Genomic DNA, 15,530 nt, shown 5'->3' on the forward strand with positions numbered 1-15,530 from the left:
TCGATAGGGAAGGACACATTTTACGTTTAGGTACCCAAATTCGCTCATTTCCATCATAGTAGCCTTGGGCTTCTAATAGTTGTTTTGGAATCCATCGTGATTTGGTCTTGACTCTCCTAGGACGCGCTCTTGGTTTTCTGGGGAAATTTTTTCTTGGAATGGATGGGAGGGTCGAGGTAGTTGGAAGTAAGGCCTTGGGGACCCATTGATATGTACTCTTAGGTCGTGCAGGTTGAGTACTTGCAATATTACTGCTTGCTGCAACTACAAGTGTAGAAGTGCTAGGTTCATGGGTAGCTGGCAAAGACGAGTTAACCACCTTGGCTTGTGAATGTTGGCTATCCTTCAACTTTGCTAGAGTTTGCAACATAGGTGACTTTGCTTGAATGATAGGGGTAAGAGTCGGTGGTCGCGTCGTGACACTACCAGTATCCCAATCAATAGTGCATTTGGTTGCCAACATCCACGTGCGTCCCAGGTTTACGTTGCCTTCCATAGCTCCCGCGGGCATGACTAGAAACCTCTGCACTATGCTTCCATTGTCATAGACAACAGGGGTCTGAAGGACTCCAAGAATAGCAGTTTTCTTTTTATTAATGCCCTTGACTTGCATCGTACTCGGGGATAGGGTCGGTTTCCCTAATTGACACCAAACTCCATAGGACAATAAATTGTGTTTAGCTCCCGTATCTAATAAGGCATTGTATAGTACTTTGCCATAGGGGCTACTTAGCTCAATTGGGTATCGTAGGGGTGGCTCAGATTCTAATGAGTCGTCATCTGTGTCCTCGAAAAATGCTTGCGTGATTCCCAGATTAGCCTCTCGTTGGCGTTTAAGACGTTGTTGTCGTTCTCGAGCCTCAACTCTTGCTTGGATTTTTTTAAGCTCTGCTTGTTCCTTGGCAGCCTTCTTTTGATGGATGGCTTGCAACTCTTCCTGGCTTAGAGGATCATAATATCTTTTGAATTTACTCCCATTAAGGAATCCAATGGTTTCAACTCCATCTAGAGTCTCCACACGAATGGTACCTTGCGGGGTAATTTCACACACTCGATATGGTCCTTACCAGCGTATTTCAATTTCTTCTTTTCATTACGTACCCCGTACATAAGAACTTTATCACCAACCTTGATGTCTTTATCCTTTAAATGTCTATCGAACCACTTCTTTCTCCTATCCTTCTCCACTAGAGCATTTTGCACAGCTAATTGCCTCTTTTCATCTAGCCTTTCCAGGATATATAATCGCTCAACTAAGGGGTTACCATCCCAACCTTCTTGAGAAGCTACTCGAAGACTAGGAATGACAAACTCCCATGGCATAACTGCTTCTTGGCCATACACCATCTTAAACGGTGTGCAATTAATAGCAACTTTATACGCAGTACGATAAGCCCATAAAGTTGATGTAAGCTTTAGGTCCCAATCAGTGCGATGAGCCTCAACTGTCTTTGTCAAAATGGAGATGAGAGTTTTGTTGGTACTCTCAGCTTAGCCATTTTCTTGGGGATAATAGGGTGTAGACTTGTGGTGAGATATCATGAAGTTTGATGTGAGTTCTTTTATTACTTCATTTATAAAATGAGTTCCATTGTCACTCACAAGTTCAAAGGGGCATCCAAAACGTGTGATAATGTTCTCAAAGAGGAACTTAGCTGTTGCTTTTGCATCCGCCTTCCGTGTTGCTTTTGCTTCAGCCCATTTGGTTACATAGTCGGTAGCCACAATGATATATCGTGATTGCGTGTTACGTGCAGCCGGACTAATCGGTCCTACAAAGTCTAAGCCCCACTTTTCAAATGGTTGGGTTACCTTGATGGGATGTAGAGGCATCCTATCACTTCTTTGTGGCTTCTTGAAGCGTTGGCATTCATCACATCCCTTTGCAAAAAGTGATGCATCCTTAAACAGAGTGGGCCACCAATAGCCTGATTGTAAGATCTTTCGGGCAGTCAACTTTCCAGAAAAGTGACCACCAGCTACGTCCATGTGTGCCTCTTGTAGAATATATAAATACTCATCCTCGCGGGCACAGCGTCTAAGAACATCATCTTTTCCTCTCTTATAGAGAGTTCCAGCCAGTAAGCAATAGGGTTTGCATTCCTTGATTAATTTTCGAGCTATATCTTTTCGCAGTTCTTTGGGTGGAAAACCATTAATTAATAAGTTAACAATCTTTTCACTCCATTCAGGCATTGTCTCAACAATGAACAAAGGAGTATCAGGCAATTCATCATCAACCCCCGTAGGAGCTTCGCCATTAGGGATACGAGATAAATGATCCGCCATGGCATGTTTCCTCCCAGGCCTCACAACAACGGTGAAGTCAAACTCAAGAAGAATTAACAACCATCGTGTAATTCGACCTGTGGAACACGGCTTGTTTACCAAATATAGCAATGCTTGATGATCAACATAAAACACAAACTTGGTAGCAAGAAGGTAATAGCGAAATTTCTTTACTGCGTAAATCATAGCTAGACCTTCGCGCTCTGTAGTAGTGTAGTTCATCTCCTGATCATTTAATTGGCGACTTGCAAAGCTAATAGGGTAGTCCAATTTATGTTCTCCTGGTTGAGTCAGAACACACCCAATAGCAAAATTTGATGCATCAATATGCACATGAAAAGGTACATTCCAATCAGGTGTTCGCAGGATTGGAGCACTTGTTAGGGCCTTCTTTAATAACTCATAAGATTGATGACATTCTTCCGTCCAGTGAAACTCAATAAGAAGCTTGTACAATGGACGCGCTATTCGGCAAAGTTTAAAATAAACCTTCGATAATAACCAACATGGCCCATAAATCTTTGAACTCCTTTATAGTTGGTAGGTGGTGGCAAATCGGCAATGGCTTTAATCTTACTCTCATCTGTGGATATCCCGTTCTTGGACACTATATGCCCTAGAATGACTCCATGCTTAACCCAAAATTGGCATTTGAAAGGGTTCAATGAGATGCGATAAAATCTGCACCTTTCAAATATTTTTCGTAGATATAACAAATGCTTCTCCCAAGAAGAATAAACACAAAGGTCGTCTAGGAAAGCTTCACAAAACTCCCTTAGAAATTCTTTAAACGCAGTGTTTATTAATCGTTGGAATGTAGCAGGGGCATTCGTTAAGCCAAAAGCCATAACACGAAATGCAAACACTCCAAACTCTGTGATAAAAGCAGTTTTAGCTTGGTCCTCTAATGCAATTGTGATTTGATTGTAACCAGAGTACCCATCTAAAAAGCTATAAGCTTCCTTGCCCGCAACTCTTTCAAGCACATGTTCTGAATATGGCAAGGGATAATGATCTCTCCTAGTGGCTCCATAAACTTTCTTGAGGTCCACGCACACTCTTAGTTTCCCATTCTTTTTTGGCACAATGACTATTGGAGAAACCCATTCTGAGTGCTCAATAGGGTATATGAATCCACATTGGATAAGTTTTTCAATCTCCTCTTGTACAATTTTGGCGTACTTAGGATTCATTGGATAGGGTCGTTGTTGGACAGGTTTAGCAGTGTTGATCATGGGAATTGTATGTTGCACCACAGAAGGTGGAACGCCCTTCATGTCATGATATGTCCAAGCCTTGTATTCCTTGAGGAGCTCCTTAAGTACAACCTCTTCAGTTTTGGTACGGTCTTGAGCAATAAAGACTGGTTTAGACTCCTCACCTGGTTCTGCTAATTCTATCTCTTTAACTACTGCTGGACCATCATAGACTCCACTACTTCCATTGGTAGGTATTCGTTGGGCATTGGCATACACAACCTTTCGCTCCCCCGTGGTATAAGATTTAAAATGTTCAGGAGCCGTGTGTAAGTCAGCAGGCTCTTGTCCTGACAGAGACCTTTCTTTTAGTTCTGCTTCCTTTTGTTGTTGAGCTAACTCTCGGTTTTGACGTCTTCTTATAGTTCGACTCAATTTTGGCTCTGTAACCTCCAATTGAGCGAGGTCAATGGGTCGCGGGCTGCACCACATGACACTCTGGAGATGTTCACCCCAATTGTCTACTAGCTTTCGATGAGCATCACATGCCCCTAGATAACTAAGCCATTCTGCAGTAGATCTTTCCTTGTTTATCCTAGCTCTCACATTTTCTCGATATCGTCGTCTCTTATATGACCTTTGTTTCTTGTTAAGGTTTTGATTTTGGTAAATGTTTGAACTCGACTCGCCTGATAGGTCTTCGCTTGTATCTTCTTCACTCTCATATGAATTACCATAGATGGTCGTACTAGGCCTTGAGTGTTCAGTTTCTATACTTGGTTCACTCGATGTTTCTTCAGGTTCTAAATCCATTTCTTCCTGAGATTCCTTTTTCGATGTGTATTGGCCTGAAGCCTTTGAGGAATCATCAGTTTCACTTTCAGGTAGGTGTGCCTCTTTCTTATCATCGGATGTTACATGCGCTACACCTAACATGTTTACTGGTGCAATGTGTGGTATCTCTTCCCCATCTGGTGTTACCCAGGTTGTTCCTCTAGCTCCCCATGTATCTATAGTTGCCGCTAGGTGCACCCAATCGACATTGTCTGACTCAGCCATTCCGGGTAGGATATCCATATAAGGAGAGTTCTCCCCAATATCTGTGTCTTCTTTACATGTGTAACAATACTGTAATGGAGCTGAGTGAATTGTTGTGTCTGATCGATTATCAATAATGAATTTATTTCCTAGAGGATGCGTTCGACCACTTAAAAGATCAACTCGAATGACACAGTCTTGGAACTGTAAGTAGACGTGGTTTTTGGACCAGTCATGCATCATTTTTGCTTCCCTCATGAATGGACGCCCTAAGATCATCTCAAATGACATAGGATGCTTGGAAAAATCCATAACAATGAAAGTCTGCCTTACCTTGTGTCCCAAGACCTTGATCCTGAGATCCTTTAGCATTCCAATAGGCGTAACAATAGATCCATTAGCCATTTTTACCACTACGCTTGTGGCTTCAAGGTGAGGTCGCCCCATAGACTCCCAACAACTCTTTGTCACCATGCTGACTCCCGCACCACCGTCAAGGACCCCCTTTACAGTTAATCCTTTAGTAGTGATTGGTAGAGTAGCATTAGATTCATCACCTTCAAAGTATTGCCCCAACTTGTTAACGGGTACTTCAATTACAGATTCATGTCCCTCTAGGTCAGATGGTGGTGCTAAATGTTCCTCATCATTCATTACCGAGTCAGGTTTGTTCATATGTGCAAACTATGGTAATCTGGCCTGTAATTCTCCATTGAGGAAGGCTCGAAGAGCTGAGACTAGCTCGGGGTCTTTATATAGTTTGGACATGATGGTGGTTCTAACTTCTGAAGACATGAAATCCATCAATTTGGCAACATTTAATGGCATCTTGTGGGACGTAGGACCCTGACAAGAGAATGGTGAAGATGGAATCTCCACTTCCTCAAGGGGGTCGGGCATTCCCTCATTGAACATTCTCTCTAGTAGGAAAGGTGTGTGTCCACTTTCAGATGTCCTACCCTCACTCTCTTCTCGAATGATACTGGGTATAGCTAATGGCCTGTAGTTCTTCTGAGGTTGAACTTGTGTGGGAAACACTGTGTCCGACATCTGGATATGTTTGGGTTCAGGTTCTAATGTTCGTTGAGTTTTTTCCACCAAACCCCTCATTTGTTGGACTCGTTCAATTTCCACTGTTGGGTTTGGATAGGTTCCAATCTTTCTCTTGCAATCCTCATTTTTTGTCTCTCGTGGCTTATCTTGGGGGTTCGCAACTGGGTGGTTTAACTTTGAATACTCTTTTGGTGTACGTCGTAATTCCCTCTCGTGATCCTCCTCACTGGCTTTTTCCTTTGTAGTAATAGTTTTGGTCTCCGTGGTCTCTATCGAATCTGAGTCATCCTCAGGGTCATTCATATACACGGGATCCTCTCCTGTCCCTATGTTAGTCTTTGAACTAGGTTTTGAGCTAGAAGCATTAAGGGATTTCTTTCTTCGTTTTTCTTCTTTCTCGCTCGGCCAATGGATCCAACATCTCTCTCTTCGAGGATGTAATTTTGATTTTGGAGCATCGACCGTGTGAGTGCATTCAGTGGTGCTATGTTTATAGTTGGTGGTGTCCCATCAACAATCTCTATTATGTTCAATGGTGTGATTTTTGGTGCGTTTGGATTGTTAGGACACTGTGCGATCAAATGATCTATGCCACAATGATTACAAGTGAGTATTGGCATTGCCAATGCACTCCCTTGACTTGTTTGCATTAGTGCGGCATTCTTTTGCATTCTAATGGGGCACTCAGCTACTCGATGTGGTCCACCACATTCGTAGCACTGAAGAGGTGGTCTCCTGGCAAAACTATTAATGTTTTGGCCTCTTGCTGCTAGCGCAGTAGCTTGATATACCGGTTTGATTTGTCCCCAATGGTCTTCCATATAGTACATGGGACACTCCTCAAGCATGTCGACTCCATAGGTGATACTAGAGTCTATGTCCTCTTCGCAATCTACATAAGTACTAGATTTCTCGCAACCTATTTGGTTCATAGGTGTAACACTTGGATGAGGGGGTTGCGGTCCTAGCACTGGAGGTGGCAACGGTGTGGTTTGGACCACATTTTGGGTTCTAGGGACCATGTGCTGTAATGGCAACTATTGCTCCATGGGTGGGGTAGGCATCAATGCAGGAACTCGAGGTGAGTCTGCCCAAGCTATAGGCGGTCTATTTTCCATGATGTGTTTAAGCATTAGGCAATCCTTCGCTTGATGGCCATACCTACCACACGCGTTACAAGTCCCGTTAAACTTTACTCTGAAAGTAGGGCATTTACTCGTAGTATGTGGGCCCAAGCAAATTGAGCACCATTGTTGCTCCCTTCTTGGATACATATGAGTGTTTCGTGGAGCACGATTACCCCTAAGTCTTTCTTGGATGGCCTTGGTGAGATCTGCCAAAGTCATCTCAGATATCGTTTGCTCTTTCACGATTGGCTTTATCTTCATTGGCTCATGCCCTGACGCTTGCGAGCTACTAGACTTCGGCTCGGCGGACACTCTTTCTCCTGCAATCATTAAATTATCCTGCAATTGGATTGCATTCATGGTGACTGCTTCCCAAGTAGTGATACCTCTAATGACTAGGCCATTATAGATACTTTCATGTCGTAGTCCCCTAATGAATCTATTGAGCAATTGGTTGTTGTTGAATCGCTCGTTTGGATTGCATCGAGAATTCAAATTCTTTAGGCGACTAATGAAGTCTCTCACGGATTCACCTTCTTCTCGTTGGGCTTTCTGGAGCTGAGAGGCTACACCCCAAAGTACTCCCTCTCGTATGTATTCTTTTAAGAACAGTCTCCTAAGAGTAGAGTAGATCATTTTCTCTTCTACTCTTAAGGTTCTATACCAATCTCCAGCCTTTCCGCTTAGGGTCAAACTCAAAGCCTTACACTTATACTTATGTAGCTCATTGTGCTCTTCCAAGGAATCGCACACATGTTCAAAGACTTCCATATGCTTTCTAGCATCTCCGTCTCCACTAAATTTCTATGTGAGCTTAGCTACTTGAACTGCCTTGCTCCTAGGATCTCTATCAGGTGCACTACGCATGTTTTCCGCAATAGAGCGACCGATAGTTTGAGAAAATGCTTCCAAATCTCCTATTTGAGCAGGTATAATGGGTGTATGTGCTCCTGGAACCACATGTGAGATGGGAGTTGACCTTGGCCTTGGCATAGGCGCGGCTCTTGGGTCCCATATTTCGTATGGTGGTGTACCAGACGGTGGTCCAAAGTTTACAGGTGTGGCCCTAGGCATAGGGGGTGCCTGATATGGCATGTTATTATTAAATGGCATGGCTCCACTTGTATAAGAGCTTGGATAATGCCATTGTGGATTGTAAGCTCTTGGAATAATCGGAGGTGTAGGAGCTACATGAGGCTGAGGTACGACAAGTGCACATGATTGATACATACATGTAGGTATAGTTGGGGGCACTGTGCTACTAGGCATTGGCGCAGTATTAACAAATGAACTCCATGGTGTACTTCTTGTCATGCTCACCACTGGGATATGCATGGTATCCGTAGTGTCATTAAGAGAAAGATGGGCTAGATCGGGGAAGGTAAAGCTGCCACTTGTGGGCTCAGATTGTATTAAGGCTCCCGGCGAAACAACATATGGAGGATCAATGGGGCTCACTGAGGGAGGTCTCCATTTGTGATAGGGTTGGTTGGTTGGCCTTTCCCGTATCCAAGAATCTCATTAGGCCTGTTGAAGGCATGTTGATCCCTGTGTTCTGTCCTTCTAACTCGACAATCCTATGGAGGACATCACAGACTTTCTGTTGTTGCTCATCTATGCTAGTAGCACCCGATGTGGATTGTAGAACATCTAACCAACCCACATGATAGGTGTGTCCTGTGTACCGATCAGTTAAAGCTTCTGCTTGTAGGTCATACTCCCAATTTTCGTTTAGGAATATCCCATCTAGGCCTGGCGTGCTGGAGGTTTCCCTCGAAGTGGAAGCATTATTGCTCCCCATTGCTTGCCCCTCCGTGACTGCTACCTTGGGAGCACTCGGTTGCTCGGCTGGCATGATTGTTGTCATAGGAGCCTTTGCTTTCAGGGCTCGACTTTGTTCTAGCCTTCGTAGGTTCTCAATTTCCCTCTCCCTTGTTGCTTGCATATAGCGTTCGATCTCTTACACTTCGGCAAGACTCCTACCATCGGGTAGTAGAACCTCAAAGGGAGATAGTCGTAAAGGATCAGGAGGTGCAGTGGATGGAACATTCCCATGCACACTCTCAAGAAGCATAGGGTCTATTTTAGGCATGAATGACGAATTTACTTCCCCACTCCCTTCATTTATTTCATTAACCGCATGTTCGGAGCGAGTAGCTCTACTAAGGGTCTCTTTTAAGCGGCTAAACACGCAGGACCCGGGCCGTGGGCCCATGGCATGCATATTTTGACTTGAACTATCAGGGTTTGGTGTAGGATACCCCTCCATGACTTCGTAGTAAGAGGAAGAATCACTAGACACGATATGAGGATCTTGGGTCGCGCTACCTTGAGTCCCAGCCGAAGGTCCAGAACCTAGGGTGGAGGAATAATGGGTGCCCGCGTAAATGGAGGCACTACCAATATGCTCGTGCTCTAACACTCGTCCAGAGCATAGTTTCATATGACTTCCACACTCTAAGCGCGTTGGTGAGTGCCCGTGAAGGCCGCTCACTTATTTTTTTAAATTTTTTTTTAGGTGTTTATAACCCAAGTTTTTCGTTATTCTTGGTTATTTTTTGTAACCAAACCACAAAATATGGCGTGTAATAGCTCAAGACGAGCGTTTTGGCTAAAGGAACGTGTCGTGCTTTACAGCTCCCTATTCGGCTACGTGAAGCCCTCGAAATCCTAAAAATAGTCTTTATAGTCCTCGAAATCCTAAAAATAGTTTTTAAATATAAAAAGGTGTATAAACTATATGACTGAGGTCTGGGTTTGGGCTTGAGCTTGGGGAATGATCCCCAGCCCGATCCTTCTTTTTAAAATAATTTTTTTTTTTTTTTTTTTTTTTATAAAAGTCGTCGCGGCCGCGCCACGCGCGCGCGCACACACACACTTAACCTACACCTAACTTATCTACTTACAGCTAATAGAGATACTGCCACACACACTCTAACACTGTTTACACAGTACTACAGTAGCTAACAGATCTACAAAACTAACCTTACAGAACTAACATTGAACCTTACAGAACTAACATTCCATAGCTAATACCTTAATTCTAACAATACATTGCAAAAAAATTGTAACTCCTTCTTTACAGAAAACAAAAAAGACAGTACAGTATAACAAAAATCTTCTCCACACAACCACACACCTTCCTTCTTCACAAATCCTTCTCCACACAACCACACCTTCCTTCTTCACAAATCCTTCAATTGAAATTGCATCACAAGAAAGCGTAAAGTGCTTAACCGAGCTTAGTGTAGGGCATTTCCCCGGCAACGGCGCCAAAAATGTGCGCTCCTTGTCGCACTGTCGAAGCAAGGGACTTGTCGATACACCGTGTGCGAGCCACAAATGGCTCCAAGCACATAACAAGCCTAAACTAGCAAGCTCAAGAGAGCAAAGGGTGTGTCACTCACCGCTCTACGCTCGCCTTCGTGGTGGATTCCTCGCCGTGATGAAGAAGAAGCTGCAGTCGTGCCACGCTCAACCGCTTCGCCGCCGTCGTGCCTTCGTAATGCTCGATCGCACACACACTCTCCCTCTCTCACTCTCTCTCACATACACACACACACAAGGAGGTGAAGAAGAAGAAGATGGAGATGGAGATGGAGCAAGAGCACTCTTCTATTGCACAAATGAGAGTATGAGTGAATTTTAGGTTTAGTTGGCTTTTATATGAGCTCACCCCATTCACACTTGGGCGCCCATGCTTAGCCAACTAATCCCTTAAATGTCCCAGTTAGAGTGCGCCTCTCATCGACGATCACTCTTACCCTTTTCCTATTGGTCTGACAAGCCCGGTACCTGACTCTACCAAATACATAATACACGTCCGTCGTAGGTGATGGGGTGTTCGTGAGCCGTGAGGGTTAACATAGACCCACTTGTAGGATTTATTTGGCACATGTTGTCACATGGGATGCAACATGGTCCAGGAACTCAAGGAGTTCGATTTAACCAGTGTGGAACAAGGCTAATGAGGGTCCCTCTCACTCCTCTCATAGAGTGTTTGCAGTTACCTCCATGCACAAGTACATCTCGTACTTGAAGGATGTTCTTTTTTAGACACCCTTACATGAGACATATTCCACATGTGGAGAATATGAGTCTCTGGGACTGACACTAGTGTCCACTATTTCAAGTATGTGTCACGACAAAGTCCCTAGGTGATGGTCAAATCTGTTTTCTAGACCATTTTCAGCACGACATATCTGGAGAAATTTCGGTGGCCAGAAATTATCGGATACTTAGAATGACTTGCTCAGGTACAAGTGCTGTTAAACAACATTACAGACGGTTGTTTATACATATAGCAAGGCTATGAGTTGTTAATGAAAAAGTTTCATTGTTTGCACCTAGAAGTGACTTCTGTTTCACCTTCTATTATGGTTCAAAAATTTTAGTAAGACTTGCAAATGATTGCAATAGCAAGTATTTAGTTTCTTTTTGAGACTATTTACACTTTTCTTCAATGCGTGCTAGGAACATCACATTCGCCATAAGTATTGGCAATGACAATTTTGGATATACAGGTTCGATTCTGTTTTTTGCTAAATGCATGCACACTAGGTGTTATGGGCCCTAGTGTATAGCAAAGGCTGATTTGGAACGGCATGTGTATTCATCAAGTGATTGCTTATGAAGCATTTTGCACTCTATGTGCACTATCTCTCTGAGATTACTTTTGGGTCTACTAATCACCAATAGAGCTCATAGCTTGGTTTGGGTGCTTGTGGATTTTTCAAGTTATGCAAGATGGTTATTCAAAATATATTTTTTTGCTCAGTAATGTTGTATGATATTGTGATCCCCGTTTACTAGTCATCTGGGACGATTGTCTGTAAACCGTGGGGAAAAACACATCTCAATACTGTCATAATCCAAAGAGGATAGGCAGATTACAAGTTACAAGTGTACTCTTGTGCTGAAGGATATGCAAGGCGCGTACGTTAGCACCAAGCAATCCAATTGGCAAGAATGTATCGTTCTAGTTGGTGTTGCTTAAAATAAGGTAAAGCATGTTTGTGACTCAGTTTAGTCCCTTCATGTTTAAGTTGGTCCTCAACTTTGAACACTAGTTATGGTGGGGTTGTTTACCGATGAAATTTGAGAACAAGTCAATGACATACACTTGGATGATGAGTTATGTCAGCAAGTTACTTTCATGGAAAGTAGTACTCTTTCGGGTACATCTTTGTTGTGATAACTCGTTTAGCATGCTCCTATGCGTTCTAAATGGAGTCTACACATTCTGATTGGATTGGAAGCAGTAACACAAGAGGGTTGCAAATGGACAACAATGTGCACTATTGAGATTATTATTCTTGATTTCATTGGACCTCCTACTGAACCGTGTTTCAATCACACAGACAGTTGGCTCCTTGAGGGATGCCACTATGGAAAACATTAGTGTTCTTATGAAAATTCTCCACTTTTGTTTTCATGGACAAAAACGCTTCTCCAAAGGGGGAGTAATGTCAGGGCAAGGGCTAGAGGGCACGGCCTGACCTAAGGGGTCAAGAAGCTAGGCCAAGGGCCGGACGGAAGGTGTGGACAGGGGATCCATTTAGGGCAAAGGGCCATGGGCCCTCCTAAAAAGGTTGGCTGGGAGGAGGATCCGGCATTCAGTCTCCCTCAGCCTTTCACTTAGCCATTCCAACGCTCTTGGCCATGCCAAAATAGGTGGTAATAGATGGCTCTTAGCCCTTCGTGTTGGCTCATAGCTATTCTAATATTGTAGTGACATAGAAAGATTTCAACAAAAAGTTTCACCTTTCTCGCATAGAAGTTGGGAGGGGAGAGAGAGAGAGAGAGAGAGAGAGAGAGAGAGAGAGAGAGAGAGAGAGAGAGAGAGAGAGAGAGAGAGAATGCTGGGCTGAGAAAAACCTCTTACACGAATGTTCGAATGTGTTGTATGCCCCTTGCATATGATCTCGTACAGACCATGTATGTGGCTTAGCTTATCCTATAAGCTTACAACTATAATCCCTCGTAGAGAGAATCTAAGCTTATCCTATAAGCGTACAATTGTGTACTTGTACCACGTCCTCGTAGAGAGAGGTACCATAAGTCACATCTTGACCCACTGACCTTGTATGGGAGCGTGACTGTACTAGGGTAACTTGAATATGGCATGTTGCCTGTGAATAACATTAAAAATGTTTGAAGATATCAGGTGCGTACCTTGTCCGTGACAGAGTATTTAGTGTTTTAGCAGAAGCGTAAGCAATGATCGGCGGGTTGCGAGATAGAAGCCCTTAGCATCAATGACAGTCTCAACCATGGGAGCCACTGGTATACGTGTCGTGCACGATTATACTGGCATGGATACATCACAGTGCATCGTTACGTAGTACTATGAGCTTATATCCACATAGTGCCAAAGATGTGTGCCATCATCATTGATCTCAAATCAATCGATAATACATTGGCGCATAAGAGAAGCCGTACTTCACGTGAAGACATGAAAAACACTTTGCTTTATACAAAGGCTTCTTATGGAGTCTGCCCAAGCATGTTGCTTTGCACAGCAGAGAGATCTTTTTCAAAATGAAAAGGAAAAACATAGACAAAAACAAACATAACTTGAAATTGACTAACCTTGTCGGCCTGCCGTGGCGAGTTGTCTTGAGTGTCCGAAATAAAAACTCGCATAAATCTGGCTCATAACCAAATTTTCTACTTGAGTGAGGTAGTTACGTCCTTGTGTGATTGAAAGACCTACAAACATCTTGGCAAGTTTCCCTAAGTTCGTATGCTATTAGCATATTCCCAACTTTGGAAACCAGTACACCAAATGTCAACAGGGAAGCCATGCTTCACATAAAGTATGGAGCCGTGCTCCGCTATTGGAGGATCATAATCTAGGTTGACTACATCAATGGTAGACAAGGGGCCTAGGAGTTCTCTCCTAGCATTGCTTGCCAACATCGTGAAAGAATAACTAGTGATTGGCTAATCTCACAAGTCACATGCCATTCCTGACTTGATTTTACATGCCAAAGGGTTGAATATACACTGGTGTGTAGCCCAACCAGATGATGTTGGCTACACATGCTTTCCATATGAGCACCATGTATGGAGCCTTGCTCCCTCACAATACAAATGATAGGTCATCACTGGTCAGCCTTGCTGAATTCCTATTCCTTACAAGGCACATGCCTTCCCTGTATGTGCTTACATAACCAATATACCATGGGCATACGGAACCTGTGCCAATCTAACGACTGATGCATAGTCGATATACCCATGTACTACCTTGTTGTTAGTAGTGGCTAACACAGGCTACACTGAATATGCATCAAGCGGGAGATATGCTATGGATGTGCATAATATCTCCCACTCACTTTGTATAAAGTCTTCGGCTCATTGGGAGTTCCAAAGTTGTATATGCTAGCTAGAGGGCTCAAACATAAACTCATAGTAGAGGGGATTGTGGTGAAAGCATTTATAAGAAAGCCTTTATGCAAGGAGGCTTCATTATTGAGTATCCACTCTTGAGGATCCACTTTTGAGAGCTCCCTCTCTCTTGAGTGTTCACCCTATCGATGGACTAGCCTTGAGCTTAATGCCCATGCTTAAGAGGCTAGTACTAGTCCATTGTAATTAAGAAGCTTGATTCATGTAATCCCTATTTTACTCATTAGTCTTATCTTCTCTACATTCCATTATGTCATGATGTAGTATTACACTCTCAATATTCTGCATTTGAGAGAGGTAAGTGCTTCTTGCTATGATCTTAACTCTCTTCTTCCATAAGTATTTCAATTAGTTGATTACTTCTCTAATTCTCTTGATTAGTGTAGTGTGTGTGCACTCTTGGTCATGTCATTAGAGTTTGTGCCTAATTGTGTGCTTAAGTGTGTGAAGGTTTAAGAGCCTTGAGCTCAATGCCACTTGTGTGTGATGTGATTAGAGTACCTTGGTTGGCATGTGATGATGGGAAAGCCAACTTTAATGCAATTAGTGTGTGCTTTGATCTTGGATGCTTGTGTTGACTATGTTCTTGTGACTCCATAAGATTGGCAAGTCGGTCTTTGGTGGACTTGATGTGGGTAGGAGTTGATTGATTAGTGATTAGAGTATGTTTAGAGTTAGTCTTGTCATGGATAATCTCTACTTGCATTGGTGAGGTATTCTCTTGAATCCTCTGTTTCTATTCATTCGATGCTTGTGCTTCCATGCCCTAGTCGGGTTGCCAATCCTCGGATTTGATAATTTTGTGTGGGTTACGATTAGGTCGTTGCTACAATGCCTCCCGACACTTGTGCACATGCTCAAGGCCGAGATAAATTTTCTAAAAAAACTTGACCGCGTTGATCCACCACCATGTCCATTAGGACACCATATTGAAAGCGTATAATACATACCGAGTGCAAACAAAGCGTACTTGGATTGCAAGCGTTAATATTGCCAACCTCGTACCTGGCAATTCGATGTCTCGTTGGCTTGGGGCTTTGCTCCTCTCTTCATGATGCCCTTGCACCCTGTGCAGCCTCCAAATTCAACCAAGAGTTGATCTACATCATCACTTGCTCAAGACATACTGCCGTTCTCGTTGCTCTTTCAAAAACGTGCATCTTACAAGAGTTCACCACTAACAAATGTCCATCTTGGGGATGTCGAGTCTATGTGTGAGGCACTTGCATGCTTGAATCCATGCCAATGTGACCATGCCTTGAAATCCGGATTTTGGATTTTCCTCGAGGCTACCTTCTGCATGGATTATCACCGGCCTTGCTGCACCAACCCATGTTAACCAACCAACTTGAAAAGCCTTGCCGTGGGTAACGACCCTTAGTTGGGATTGCCCAAAGTTTGGGCGTAGTGAAAACAA

Source organism: Adiantum capillus-veneris, chromosome 7, assembly GCF_014529385.1.
Source record: "Adiantum capillus-veneris isolate H3 chromosome 7, ASM1452938v2, whole genome shotgun sequence".
NCBI lineage: Eukaryota > Viridiplantae > Streptophyta > Polypodiopsida > Polypodiales > Pteridaceae > Adiantum > Adiantum capillus-veneris.